We start from the raw sequence: 14710 nt of genomic DNA on the forward strand, positions 1-14710 counted from the left end.
TGCCTATGACACAAAGATTGAATTCCTCAAGTGTTACTAGTTGTATAGGCTGTTGCTGTTATTATTATTTATTTTAGCAATAGTTGTACCAGGCTTGAAAAATCAAATGTTTGTTGCTGATGCCCGAGAAGAAGAAGAAGAAGAGTTTGGATTTGATATCCCACCTTTCACTCCCTTTAAGGAGTCTCAAAGCGGCTAACATCCTCCTTTCCCTTCCTCCCCCACAACAAACACTCTGTGAGGTGAGTGGGGCTGAGAGACTTCAGAGAAGTGTGACTGGCCCAAGGTCACCCAGCAGCTGCATATGGAGGAGCGGAGACGCGAACCCGGTTCCCCAGATTACGAGACTACCGCTCTTAACCACTACACCACACTGGCTCTCTCAAGACAGGGCATATCGCTAAAGAAGACACCCCCCAAGCCAGATGTGTGATTTAAGTTATTTTCACCATGTTGCTCCTTGTAGATCTTACTAAGCAGTTCTGAATGGCGCACGATTTATTAGTTGCTTAGAGGCTCATGGGGGCAAGGCAGCCTATTTAGTAAGCACTTCAAAGCAACAGCTCCCTCATAATAGTATCGCAATAATACAATAGAGTGCTATTGCTGTAATGATGTATTACTGAAAACATGGTGCCAGCCCAGAGAGCCACCGAGGGAACTCGTAAAATGTTATTTGACCTTTTCTTAATTTAAAGGCTCTTCAATATTATCTAACTTATTTATTATGTGAGGGATGGGGCCAGAGCCAATTGCCCATCGGACTGTGAGATCTGCACACAGGTCTTCAGCTATGCACAATAAATCCCAAACGGAACCATTGCAGAGATTTAAAGAAGGCGGCCCCCCGCCCAAAAAATGACAAGGAACCCCAGTATCATTTCAATAGGTGGCAGGTAATGGACTTCAGTGCTCACCGTTAAATTCAGATTCGTGGGTTTTATTCGGACAAAATCATAACAAGTTGAGGTGGTGCTTAACTCTCTCCAACAAGGCTGGGGGGAGGAAAGAAAACAGTATCGCATTTGTGGTACAAAATAATTGCTGTTTGGGTGTAGCATCATTTGGAAAAGTAGAGCTCAAGGAAAGCATACAAGCGCAAAATCTCTTGAAGTATATATTGCCAGCATATTGGGGGATGGCTACAGTTAGAAGACATGGGATGAACGACACATCTGAAATTCTGAAGGATTAAGAATGGAGAGGTGTCTTCCTCAGTATTTTGTGTGTTCAGTATTCAGTGGCGCTCTGGCTACCATGGAGATGCAAATGTAGTAGAAGTTCTAAACCACGAGTGGCTATCTTGCAGCCATTCTGGTGTGGTGTTCTGCATATAGTATGCTTAGTGATAAGGTTTTAGTCTTATTGCAAATTTAAGCTAAGTTTTTTACCGCAACTGGATGTTTGCTAAGAGACTATGCCGATCCTGAGTTATGGATTTGTGACCGTTATACAGTGGCACCTCGGTTCTCGAACATAATCCGTTCCAGAAGACCTTTTGTGTTCCGAAATGTTCGAAAACTGAGGTGCAAAGGGCTGTCTGCAAATTCAATTGAAAAAACTGAAAAAATGCAGCGGAAGGCATTTGACTTCCGAGGCGCGTTCAAAAATGGGAGCATTTACTTCCGGGTTTTCGGCATTTAGGTTCCGAAACATTCGTCAACGGAGACATTCAAGAACTGAGGTACCGCTGTACTAATTTGTCTTCAGTAGTTAAAAAACAACAACAACTCTGCTAGATGAAGCCAATTGCCTCTGAGTTATTTTGGGGAATGCTGCAACGTGTTTGAGCTTTTCCTCTGCTTATTATTCGTTGAGGTCTGCTCTGGAGATCAATATGGAGCAAAACCATGGCGCAGGCAGGCCTCCACACAGAGGACTCTTTCATTTGAAAGACTGTCCTCTGACACCCCTTGAGGTACAAGACTGTGTCCTCTGTACTGTAAGACTATCTTTGATATGGGTGGAAGCTGCCCTTTGCAGTACAGTGGTACCTCAGGTTATGAACTTAATACGTTCTGGAGGTGCGTTCTTAACTGAAACTGTTCTTAACCTGAGGTACCACTTCAGCTAATGGGGCCTCCCACTGCTGCCGCATGATTTCTGTTCTCATCCTGGAGCAAAGTTCTTAACCCGAGGTACTATTCTGGGTTAGTGGAGTCTGTAACCTGAAGCGTCTGTAACCCGAGCTACCACTGTATGTGCCATATTTCCTGCAGCTGCCATATAGCTCACAGTAACGACTAGAATCTCCTTCATGGATCACTGTGTGTGTGTGTGATTATAATCTATTTGTTCATCTGTTTAATTATGTTGAGTACAGTGGTACCTCTAGATGCGAACGGGATCCGTTCTGGAGCCTCATTCACATCTAGAAGCAAATGTAACCAGTGACGGCATGTCTGCGCACGTGTGCGTCGCTTTTCGCCGTTTCTGTGCATGCGCGTGACGTCATTTTGAGCGTCTGCGCATGCGCAAGTGGCAAAACCTGGAAGTAACGCATTCCATTACTTCCGGGTTGCTGCGGAGCGCAACTCGAACACGCTCATGCCGAAGCACATTCAACCCGAGGTATGACTGTAAATATATGTATCAAACCTATTATCTTTACTATTTATTACTTTCTGATTCAATAATATCGAAGTAACTTTGGCCACTTCATGAGAAGAGAAGACTCCCTGGAAAAGACCCTGGTGTTGGGAAAGATGGAGGGCACAAGGAGAAGGGGACGACCGAGGATGAGATGGTTGGACAGTGTTCTTGAAGCTACCAGTATGAGTTTGACCAAACTGCGGGAGGCAGTGGAAGACAGTAGTGCTTGGCGTGCTCTGGTCCATGGGGTCACGAAGAGTTGGACACGACTAAATGACTAAACAACAACAATGACTAGACTGGGGTTCCTGGCAGCACAAATATATTCATTGATACTTGCATTATTCTCAGCAGTTGCACAGATGCTGCCCGATCTCATCTTCCACTTCAAGCAAGATTTCTCCTGGAAACACGTCTCCACTGCTTTATCCTTCCAAGAAGCAAAGCAAGTGCCCAATTATCCACACCCATAAATTACCTTGACATGCTATAACTGCCACACTTCCCTCAGCTTTTTAAAAATTGTTCATGAGCCCCTGGTCCCTGGAAAGGGAGTAGCAAGGAGGCATGGTGCTTACAGGTCCTGGTGGAAACTCTGTTTTGTCTTTTTTAAAAAAAAAAAAAAAATTGAGACAGATCTGCTGATCACGATGCTAGGAGACCATCGTTACGAGCTTCCCCTTTCTCTGTGGAATCATTATGTAAAGAAGCCTCGTATAAACATATCCTTAGCTGGAAGGCTGGGTTCACCAGTGGCTCGTTTGTCATATTCGTTCAGAAATGCTGGCTGTGCAGCTTTGGAACATGGTAAAGCCCTCGGCTCAAAACATGAAGGGCTTCCCACTTGCATTTCTCTCTCTCTCTCTCTCTCTCTCTCTCTCTCTCTCTCTCTCGTTGCATTAAAACCATTGTTTCCCATTAAGTTCCATTTTCATTCAAATAAAGTGCAAGCCCGACCTCGGGGGTAAAGGAACGCTTTCTATAGCTACAAAGTTTATCAGTGTTGTCGCATGCTCCTGGCTGCCTTAAGCTATTCCAAACTCTGGCTTTGGTAAGCGGAAACAGGCTGTGGTTCTGAGGAAGGGACAACACGTTCGCCTCATCGATTGTGTATTTTAAAGTTGAATTTTTTGAGACAATGCAAATGCACATGTGATCTGTAGAGAATAACCAACAGGTGTACAGTGGGATCAAAAATGGCTGGGAAAGAAGCTGTCAGAGAGCAGAAAGGTTACAGTACATGCCCCCTTGCCAGCCAATTCTCCCTTAGAAATATTTCAAATCACTGCAGTTGTGTTGCAAGGCAAACACAAGGTTTTAAATGGAAAGGCCCATATCCATATTGATAATCTGCATAAGGAGGGGAAGAAGAAGAAGAAGAAGAAGAAGAAGAAGAAGAAGAAGAAGAAGAAGTAGAGGAGGAGGAGGAGGAGGAAGTGGAAGAGGAGTTTGGATTTGATATCCCACTTTAAAGGTAAAGGTAAAGGTACCCCTGCCCGTACGGGCCAGTCTTGACAGACTCTGGGGTTGTGCGCCCATCTCACTCAAGAGGCCAGGGGCCAGCGCTGTCCGGAGACACTTCCGGGTCACGTGGCCAGCGTGACATCGCTGCTCTGGCGAGCCAGAGCCGCACACGGAAACGCCGTTTACCTTCCCGCTGGTAAGCGGTCCCTATTTATCTACTTGCACCCGGAGGTGCTTTCGAACTGCTAGGTTGGCAGGCGCTGGGACCGAGCAGTGGGAGCGCACCCCGCCGCAGGGATTCGAACCGCCGACCTTTCGATCGGCAAGTCCTAGGCACTGAGGCTTTAACCCACAGCGCCACCTGCTTTATCAGTACCCAAAGGAGTCTCAAAGCAGCTAACATTCTCCTTTCCCTTCCTCCCCCACAACAAACACTCTGTGAGGTGAGTGAGGCTGAAAGACTTCAGAGAAATGTGACTGGCCCAAGGTCACCCAGCAGCTGCATGTGGAGGAGCGGGGAAGCAAACCTGGTTTACCAGATTACAAGTCCACCACTCTGAACCACTACACCACTTCTTCATCCATGTGTTGTTCATGTTGCCTGCAGTGTTAGCAAACATATCACTCCAAAGCAGATTGCTGGAATAATACCACATAGGGTTGGACTTTGACTAGCACAGGAAAGACCAGAAAATCCCTGTGTGGATTACTATCATAAGCAATAACTTTCTGATAGTCACCGGTGAGTGAGGACATTTCAGCTGTCTCTGATATATTTATTTGGATGTATAAACTGCCTACATGCACACACAGTTTCTCAGGTAGACTGAACAATAGGGTTGATTAATTTCCTCCCAAGGTAAGAAGAGGGAGTGATTTAGCTAAGCCTGGCAGCACAGCTTACTCCATGGCATTAACCCCTTCATGCATTAATTACATTTAATCATGTTGGTTATATGAGGCTGACTATCCCACAATGAGGCAGGGAGTTCTCAAGTTCTGGATGTGTTAACTGATGAATAAAGTATGTTCAAACTGTTTCTCCTATGTTCGCATTACACATTTGGCTACCATGTCATAATGACCAGCACATCCACAAGAAAAGGTGAAGTCAATTATTCATAGTTGAAGACAGGAAAGACAGGTGCAGCTTTCTAGCTTGTGGTATATTTCCACGGCAGCTGCTGCTGCTCAACAAGGTGTACGTTGCTGCAGTCATTGACAGTAATTTAGAGCTCAGACTCTCTTTAGAGTCTGTGCTTTGGCAGTCAAATCAAGAGGTAGATCCCCCTTGGATTTAGACAAGTAGCAATGATTCAAAGGGGCTTACTGCGGATTTTGTGTGTTCATCCATGCGTACACCCCTTAGATAACACTTCCCCTTAAGAGACAGAGAAGGTAGAGCTGATTTATCGGTTATTGGGCAGAAAAGGCAGTAAGAAGTGCAAAATAATAGCAAACAAGTTTTAAAGTTCATACAGCCCTTCACACGAAAAGGGATTTTTTCGTATGTGACTTTTATTGGGAAATATTACAACATAGTTTTATTTTTTACAATAAATAAATAAATACTCCCACCCAACCATAGTCTGAATCTTTAAATGGCCATATGGTTAGTTTTCGGAACACTTCTTTTTCTCCAGACCTTGCGTTATTCAGGATCTGATCCCCCTCTTTAATCATAGCAAAGGACCTCTGAAAACAAATAGGTTGGGCTGCTCGGAAGAAGCCCTCCATGAGTACCACCAATAAGTGGAAAGGGAAGTGGGGTTGCCCCTGCTTGCCTCCCAGCCCTTTTCCATTGGCAGCAAGGTCTGTGTGACACTGGAAAAGGGAGCCTGCATATACACATCTGTACCATGTACCTGGGACGCAGGTGGCAGTGTGGGTTAAATCACAGAGCCTAGGACTTGCCGATCAGAAGGTCGGCGGTTCGAATACCCGTGACGGTGTGAGTTCCCATTGCTCGGTCCCTGCTCCTGCCAACCTAGCAGTTCAAAAGCACGTCAAAGTGCAAGTAGATAAATAGGTACCGCTCCGGTGGGAAGGTAAACGGTGTTTCCGTGCGCTGCTCTGCTTTGCCAGAAGCGGCTTAGTCATGCTGGCCACATGACCTGGAAGCTGTACGCTGGCTCCCTCAGCCAATAAAGCGAGATGAGCGCTGCAACCCCAGAGTTAGTCACGACTGGACCTAATGGTCAGGGGTCCCTTTGCCCTTACCTTACCATGTACCTAGGCTCTCCACCCTATCACAATCCAAATTGCACAGGATTCTTCATGGTTGCATCTTGCAATCAGGACCATGCAGCAAATCCACCAAGATCTAGTGGTTTTAGTGGTGATGGGGAGGGGGGACCTGATGTCCTCCAGCTATTGCTGTGTTCCAGTTCCCAGCAATATCAAAAAGCAACACAATGGCCAGAAACAATTACAGTGTGAAAAACTTTATGGAATAATTCAAAACATCAAAACTAACAAACTGAAGTCTCCGAAAGTCTCTGAAAGTCCTTAAATGAATCACGGTGCCAGACTTTACCCCGCAGAGAGCAAGCTGTGAAGCTTTGTATAATCAGCAAATGTTCAATTCTCATGTCCAACTCTGAACTCTGCTGAACAGTGTTTCTGGATAACAACTACTGTTTCATTGAATTCTTCACCAGCCAATTAGTTCAACACTCGTAAGTAGAAAGATATGCAATTTCTTCATTAACCAATCTTTTTTTGAATAGATATAATATACATGAGAATGAAAAATACACAGTGCTCATGTGATTATGTAGTCACTGTTCCCAGCAGTGTCATTGACCAAAAGTCACAGTCCAAAAGCATATGAATGGCCACTGGTTCTCCCTTCCTTGGCTAGAGTGTTGAATTGGCAAGGTTGCTAGGTTCAAACAACTTCTCAGACATTAAGCTCACCTCATTACCTTGGCCAGTCTTTATATTTTAGTTTAACCTATGTAACAAGATTGCTGTCAGCTACAGGTGTGCACTGAGCACAGGATTTGCCTTGGAGCTACCCTTGAATTTGACCAAATTCAATATGTTTTTTTTAAAAAAGCTCTGTTTTCCCCTCATTCACTAGCTAGGGTCAGCTATAACACTTGTTTTCCTTTTTGCATAAGTGGATAAAATTTTCAGGCATATGAGTGCCCTCCCCACAAATGGATTAATCCTGTCAGGTTGTAGTCAGATACATCCAGGGAGTTTCATGCAGGGAACCTTAAATTTGATTTCTTTATAAAACTCCCTTTTCTCCCTTCCAGGCTTTGATGCAATTGTCTGACATAGTTACCCCCATCCTAGGGGATGAAGGCTGCTGAATTGCAGTATGGTAGTTGGGTTCTGCTGCAAGGACAGATTTATTATTTTGGGGTGGGTAAAGAAGAAATAATAGGAGTGAATAATGCTGGGAAAAGAGCATGTATCCCCAAGAAAGACATTTGGGGAAATGTCATCCCCCGCCCCCCAGCAAGGACTCTGTAAGGGTCAATGGTGCAGGTAGTGTTATGTCCCTCACCATGGATTTTGGAGATACAGCTGCTTCTCCCTGGAAGAGAGAAATCTCTCAACCGACTTCCATTGGGGAAGGGGGTATTGCAGAGAAAAGAACCATAGATCCCTAGGAAAGAGAGGGTTAGGGAAAATACACTCCCATAAGGTTTGGGGACAAGCCAACCCTGCAACAAGAACCCTGTTGCCTGAGGGAGGTGAGCTTCTGTTCTAAGTGAAGGTCTCTCTCTCTTTAGCATACTAGTGGGGTAGGGGAGCTGAAAAAAAATTACATCTGGAAACCAATGCACCCCTTGGGTTTCAGATGATAAATGGGTTGTTGTTGTTGTTGTTTAGTCATTTAGTCGTGTCCGACTCTTCGTGACCCCATGGACCAAAGCACGTCAGGCACTTCTGTCTTCCACTGCCTCCCACAGTTTGGTCAAACCCATGCTGGTAGCTTCAAGAACACTATCCAACCATCTCATCCTCTGTCGTCCCCTTCTCCTTGTGCCCTCCATCTTTCCCAGCATCAGGGTCTTTTCCAGGGAGTCTTCTCTTCTCATGAGGTGGCCAAAGTATTGGAGCTTCAACTTCACGATCTGTCCTTCCAGTGAGCACTCAGGGCTGATTTCCTTAAGAATGGATAGGCTTGATCTTCTTGCAGTCCATGGGACTCTCAAGAGTCTCCTCCAGCACCACTATTCAAAAGCATCAATTCTTTGGCAATCAACCTTCTTTATGGTCCAGCTTTCACTTCCATACATCACTACTGGGAAAATCATAGCTTTCACTATACGGACCTTTGTTGGCAAGGTGATGTCTCTACTTTTTAAGATGCTGTCTAGGTTTGTCATTGCTTTTCTCCCAAGAAGCAGGCGTTTTTTAATTTCATGGCTGCTGTCACCATCTGCAGTGATCACGGAGCCCAAGAAAGTAAAATCTCTCACTGCCTCCATTTCTTCTCCTTCTATTTGCCAGGAGGTGATGGGACCAGTGGCCATGATCTTCATTTTTTTGATGTTGAGTTTCAGACCATATTTTGCGCTCTCCTCTTTCACCCTCAATGGTACATGGGTAGAAAAGTCTAAAACCCACAGGATATATAGATCTCCTTCCTTTTCCTAGACTGGCTGCCCTACTTTCTCCTCCTCCTCTTGCTATTCCTACACCAATGAATCCATATGCAAATAGCAGCTCAACATGGTCAGAAACATGTGGAGGCCATGACCCACCAAGAAATACATACATACATACATATACATACATACATACATACATACATACATACATACATGTCCACCAGCAGGGTTGCCATACATCCTCTTTTTCCAAGACATGTCCTCTTTTCAGGGGTAAAATTTCTGTTTGGGTGGATTTGGTATATCAAAAGTTTTTTTCCTTTCTATTTTATGCCAGAATTGGGTGCAAACTGCAGGCATTGCCACCCCTTCTGAAGGGATGAAGACTGCCAAATCTTAGAAGAAGAAGCATAGCACTTTTTCCACCATGGCAGAATTAACTGTTTTGAAATGGGAAAATAGAAATCACTTTCCCCTTCCCTTTTTTGGGGTGGGGTGGGCAATCTGTCAGGGATGTGAGGGAGGTGTCTTTGGGCAAGAGACCTTGCAAAGTTCAAGCAAATAGCCAGGAGCTATTGTGCTTGGTGATTTGAAAAGAAAAGAAACGAAAAGAAAAGAAAAAAAGGTGAAATACCATTTGTCAAGCAATCAATGAATAATGCTGTTATTCTTCAAATACATTATTTAAAGAGTAATCTTTTGGGTTATTCAACAAGCTCTCTAGCTGGTCAAATAAAAAGCATTAAATAATTTATCATTATTATAATTTATCCTGGTTCATTATTCATTGAATATTGCTCAGTGAATTACTTTATCCAATATTCGGCCACCTCTACAAGGGCGGGTTGCTGTAATAGTTGACCACATAAAATGGCAGCAGGTTTGTGGCATTGCAAGTTAGTTTGCAGGTCAGAGTGAAGGTGATGAAACAGACAGTTTCTGATATACGGTGGTACCTTGGGTTAAGTACTTAATTCGTTCCGGAGGTCCGTACGTAAGCTGAAACTGTTCTTAACCTGAAGCACCACTTTAGCTAATGGGGCCTCCTGCTGCTGCCACACCGCCAGAGCATGATTTCTGTTCTCATCCTGAAGCAAAGTTCTTAACCTGAAGCACTATTTCTGGGTTAGCGGAGTCTGTAACCTGAAGCGTATGCAACCTGAAGCGTATGTAACCCAAGGTACCACTGTATATTTCTCTGTATTTTGTAGGCACTGTGAAGGAGTAAAAAGGTAAAGGTAAAGGACCCCTGACAGCTAAGTCCATTCGCGAACGACTCTGGGGTTGCGGTGCTCATCTCGCTTTACTGGCTGAGGGAGCCAACATTTGTCTGCAGACAGTTTTTCCAGGTCATGTGGACAGCATGACTAAGCCACTTCTGGCGAAACCAGAGTAGCGCAAAGAAACACCATTTACCTTCATGCTGGTTTATTTACTTATTTACTATTTATTTACTTGCACTTTGACATGCTTTCGAACTGCTAGGTTGGCAGGAGCTGGGACCGAACAATGAGAGCTCACCCCATCGCGGGGATTCGAGCCACTGACCTTCCAATCAGCAAGCCCTAGGCTTAGTGATTTAGACCACAGCGCCACCCACATCCGTGAAGGAGTAGGTCCCTCCTAATCAAGTAACCTAAGTATCTGATGGCATAAGCTGATGTAATGAACATTTTAGGATCCCTGTGTTAATTGTTTATGACAAGCATTAAAACAAACAGGTCTACAATAAAGTTTCCAAAACCATATTTGATTGATCAGTAAATGAAATTAGAAGATTAACTTTCTGTTTAAGACAACAGAGAAATACATTTTTCAGTCACACCAATGACCATCTACTGTGTTTCGCTTTGGAGGTCTGATCATGATGTTGTTCCCCACCCCTTGTTTAGAATCCTAAAACTGTACAGTTGGAAGGGACCCTGAGGATCATCTAGTCCAACTCTCTGCAATGCAGGAATATGCAGCTGTCCCAGATGGGAATCCAACCTGCAACCTTGGTGTTATCAGCACCACACTCTAACCAACTGAGCTATCCTGCTGTATATGAAGAGCATGTAATAAATCATTTTCTTGTGAACCACTCCCCTCCTCCCTAATGTTAAAATTATAAATTTAATGCACATAAAATGCTGTGTTTGAATGCATTGTATTTAAAATGCTGCAGTGGGAACTTTACCTTAGGCAAACAGCTTGCACTCTGGCAAAAGCGTCAGAGAAGTGAGATAATTAGAGTGAGATAAACTATCTGATAACTCATTTCCGGAAACAGGAGCTGCAGAGCTCTCACAGTAGGAAGCTGAAACTTGAGAAGGATGCGTGTGATTTTGTCTGGAGATGGCTAGTAGTAGCAGCAGCAGTTGCAGAGAAGTTCTGCAATGGTGAACAAACTTGGGATCTCACTTGGGACCAGAGAGAGGGAAGTTCACTGAACTGCATAAAGGATTGAACCCCATTGCTTGCTCGTGATATGTTACTTTGTTGTTTTGTAAAGTTTATCTTGTTGTAGCTGGTATTTAAGACTGTTATGCTGTAAAGTTTTGAAGCACATTCTTATGGTGGAGATACTTCATTTCTGCAAAAGATTCAGATCAGCGATTCCACTGATCATTAATGCAGCTGAAGGATACAACTAGCAAAACCACTCAAAAGGAGAAAGTTATTGGTACATGAGGAATTTTATACCTGGAGTCCAGATTTGGAGTTCTGCTCTGTGTTTCACAGATTAATGTGAAGGGTTATACCCATCACCAGAGCTGCAAGAATGTTTTGCACCTTCATAAAATGGATTTTTGACCCACACCAAAAAAAAATTATCTACTGTATTTTTTGCTCTATAAGATGCACCAGACCATAAGACGCACCTAGTTTTTGGAGGAGGAAAACAAGAAAAAAAATATTCTGAATCCCAGAAGCCAGAACAGCAAGAGGGATCGCTGTGCAGCGAAAGCAGCATTCCCTCTTGCTGTTCTGGCTTCTGGGATAGCTGCACAGCCTGCATTCGCTCCATAAGACGCACACACATTTCCCCTTACTTTTTAGGAGGGGAAAAGTGAGTCTTATAGAGCAAAAAATATGGTAAATCATTTCTCTCTCCCTCAACATGCTTCTTATGTTTCCTATAAGAAGGAACTCTCCAAATTTACTTTGAGTTTGTTTTGGGCACCATTTTGATGGTGACTCAGTGGCGTAGCAAGGTCAGGTGGTACCGGTGTGGAAAATTTCTAGTCAACCCCCCCCCCCCACATTGAAATCTAATTGGACTCCCAAGAGACTGCAATCTACTCACAGTATAAGAAGACTGCCTGTGATATACCCATTGTCATTGCCAGGAGTTGCTGAGCTTTTTTAAGGGAAGGATTGACCAAATTGTTGAGCTTTTTGAGGGATTCCAGGGTTTGGGTCCAGAGTTCCCTCCATCCTCTGCTTGTTTGCTCTCTTGCCTCCTTCTTCGTGTCCTCTCCCTGCTTGCCTCCTCCAGCAGCCTGGGAGCGCAGGGTGGTCAAAACAAAGGGGGAAGGGGGGAATGCCACAGCTCCCCCCTTCTGCCCTTGGGGTGACTATCCAAACATCTCCACATCTCCACCCTCATTGTTCTACCCAGACACTGAGGTCCAGTGCCAAGGGCCTTCTGGCGGTTCCCTCACTGCGAGAAGCCAAGCTACAGGGAACCAGGCAGAGGGCCTTCTCGGTGGTGGCACCTGCCCTGTGGAACGCCCTCCCACCAGATGTCAAAGAGAACAACTACCAGACTTTTAGAAGACATCTGAAGGCAGCCCTCTTTAGGGAAGCTTTTAATGTTTGATGCATTATTGCATTTTGATATTTTGTTGAAAGCCGCCCAGAGTGGCTGGGGAAGCCCAGCCAGACTGATCACATAACTAAGTGGTTTACTTATACTACCTAATCCACATACCTTATTTGGAACTGATGATAAAGAGGTAAGAAATGTACAAGACTGTGCACAGAATTAAAACACTATAGTCTTAAATCCTTATAGTCATTATGTCAGCATAGTATGAATGAAGTCAGCCTTCATATCAGGTAGAACTTGTTGTGAACTTGGTCCCAGGAACAGCTAGGAAGAAAAACTTAAAGGACAGAAGTAGCTGTAAGGACCCTAAGAAAAATATTTAACCAAAGCAAAAGTGCAAAGTTCACCTTTTAGGATTTGTTTCAGTTTTCCTCTTTCCTCCCCACTCACTGAGGTGAAACACAGTTACCAGCAAAGGCTATTGTGTGGGCATTTCCATATTAAAGTAAACTGTGTGTTTTCCCTGTGAAATATTTTGTTCCTGCTGTCATCCATCTTGGATTTCTTTGTTATTCAGGGTAACCTTCAATCAGTGTATTCTTTGGAATAAGCTTGAAGTGTTTGTTCTATATTTTATACTGGGCTTGGGCTCCTGTCTCTTTCTGACAAATGACTTGTTAACATATTGTTTCTGAAGTGCAATTTGCATTTCTGTAAACCAGGGATTAGGCATTGTGTATAGATTAGGAATAATTTATATCTAATTAATAATGGACAGCCTTTTCCTTCCCTCCCGACGGAGATTTTCTTTTGCATAATATGAGAAGAGCCAAATATTCCCGGATGATGACAAGAGAGAGCAAATAACACAGAAACATTTTATATTGGTGCCAATTGGTGCTTTAACTAATTCAGTGCTGAGTTATCTCTCTGTTATGGCCAACCAATTACATTTTTTTTTTAAAAAAAGATTTTCTCAGAGACACTGTTATATGATACAGACAACAATGCTGTCTTATAAAAGGGCTACTTCTGGATCTAGAAGCAAAGCTGGCCGATTCAGAGATATTCAGGCACTGCCCAAAGTGAATCATCATCATTTTATTTGTATTCCGCCTTACCATAGCTGAAACTATGCTCAAGGCGGTTTACAACATGACAAGATTTACATAATAATTAAAAACATAACAGAAGTCATAAACAATAAATAAAACATATCAAAAAGTACACAACCCAACGGAAACAATTTCCACGTAAATCATAAGATCTAAAACTAAAGATACAACAATAATACCAGTAACAGCAACAGCTCTCTCAATCGCCTAGTAACCAATATTCCAGCCCAGGAATCTGTTCAACAGCTTCGGCTTTTGTAGCTGGAGTCAGTCAGTACTCCACTTTCCCAGGCCAGCAAGGGAAAGGGACAGCAAGGCAGGGTGCAGGTCTTCCAGGGCTCACAGGCAAGATGGTCTCATTTGAAACAGCACAGATAAAAATTAAAAACAATTTAAAAGCAGCTCCAGTCCTTGTGAAGCCTGTCAAGCCCCACCCCAAGCCAGGTGGAAAGAGGCAAGGTCAAGGGTCCTTCAGGCCCTCAGCAGTTAGTCCTCCTCTAAAGTGGCACAAAACTAATCTGGGTCCTTCCAGAGCAGGGGTAGGCAACCTAAGGCCCGGAGCCCGGATCCAGCCCAATCGCCTTCTAAATCCGGCCCGTGGACGGTCCAGGAATCAACGTGTTTTTACATGAGTAGAATGTGTCCTTTTATTTAAAATGCATCTCTGGGTTATTTGTGGGGAATAGGAATTCATTCACCCCCCCAAAAAAATATAGTCTGGCTTACCACATGGTCTGAAGGATGGTGGACTGGCCCACGGCTGAAAAAAGTTGCTGACCCCTGTTCCAGAGCTTTGTTTCAGATCTGGAGGTAAATAAGGACACAGAGAGTAAAAACTGATACCACCAAATCTTCTGTATACAGTGGTACCTCGGGATGCAAACGGGATCCGTTCTGGAGCCCCGTTTGCATCCTGAAGCAGACACAACCCGCATCTGCGCATGTGCGGGTCTCGTTTCACCACTTCCGTGCCTGCACGTGACATCATTTTGACCGTATGCGCATGTGCACACAGCGAAACCCAGAAGTAACGTTCTCCATTACTTCCGGGTCGCCGCAGAGCGCAACCCGAAAATACTTAACTTGAAGCATGTTTATCCCAAGGTATGACTGTATGGGAAGTAGGCATGCACTGGGGGGCCCTGTACCCATACAAACAGCACAACCGTATCTACTAACAGTGCCTTTGCATGTACAGCTTTTAGGTGACC

The sequence above is a fragment of the Podarcis gaigeae genome (genome assembly GCF_964106915.1).
Source record: "Podarcis gaigeae genome assembly, chromosome: 17".
NCBI lineage: Eukaryota > Metazoa > Chordata > Lepidosauria > Squamata > Lacertidae > Podarcis > Podarcis gaigeae.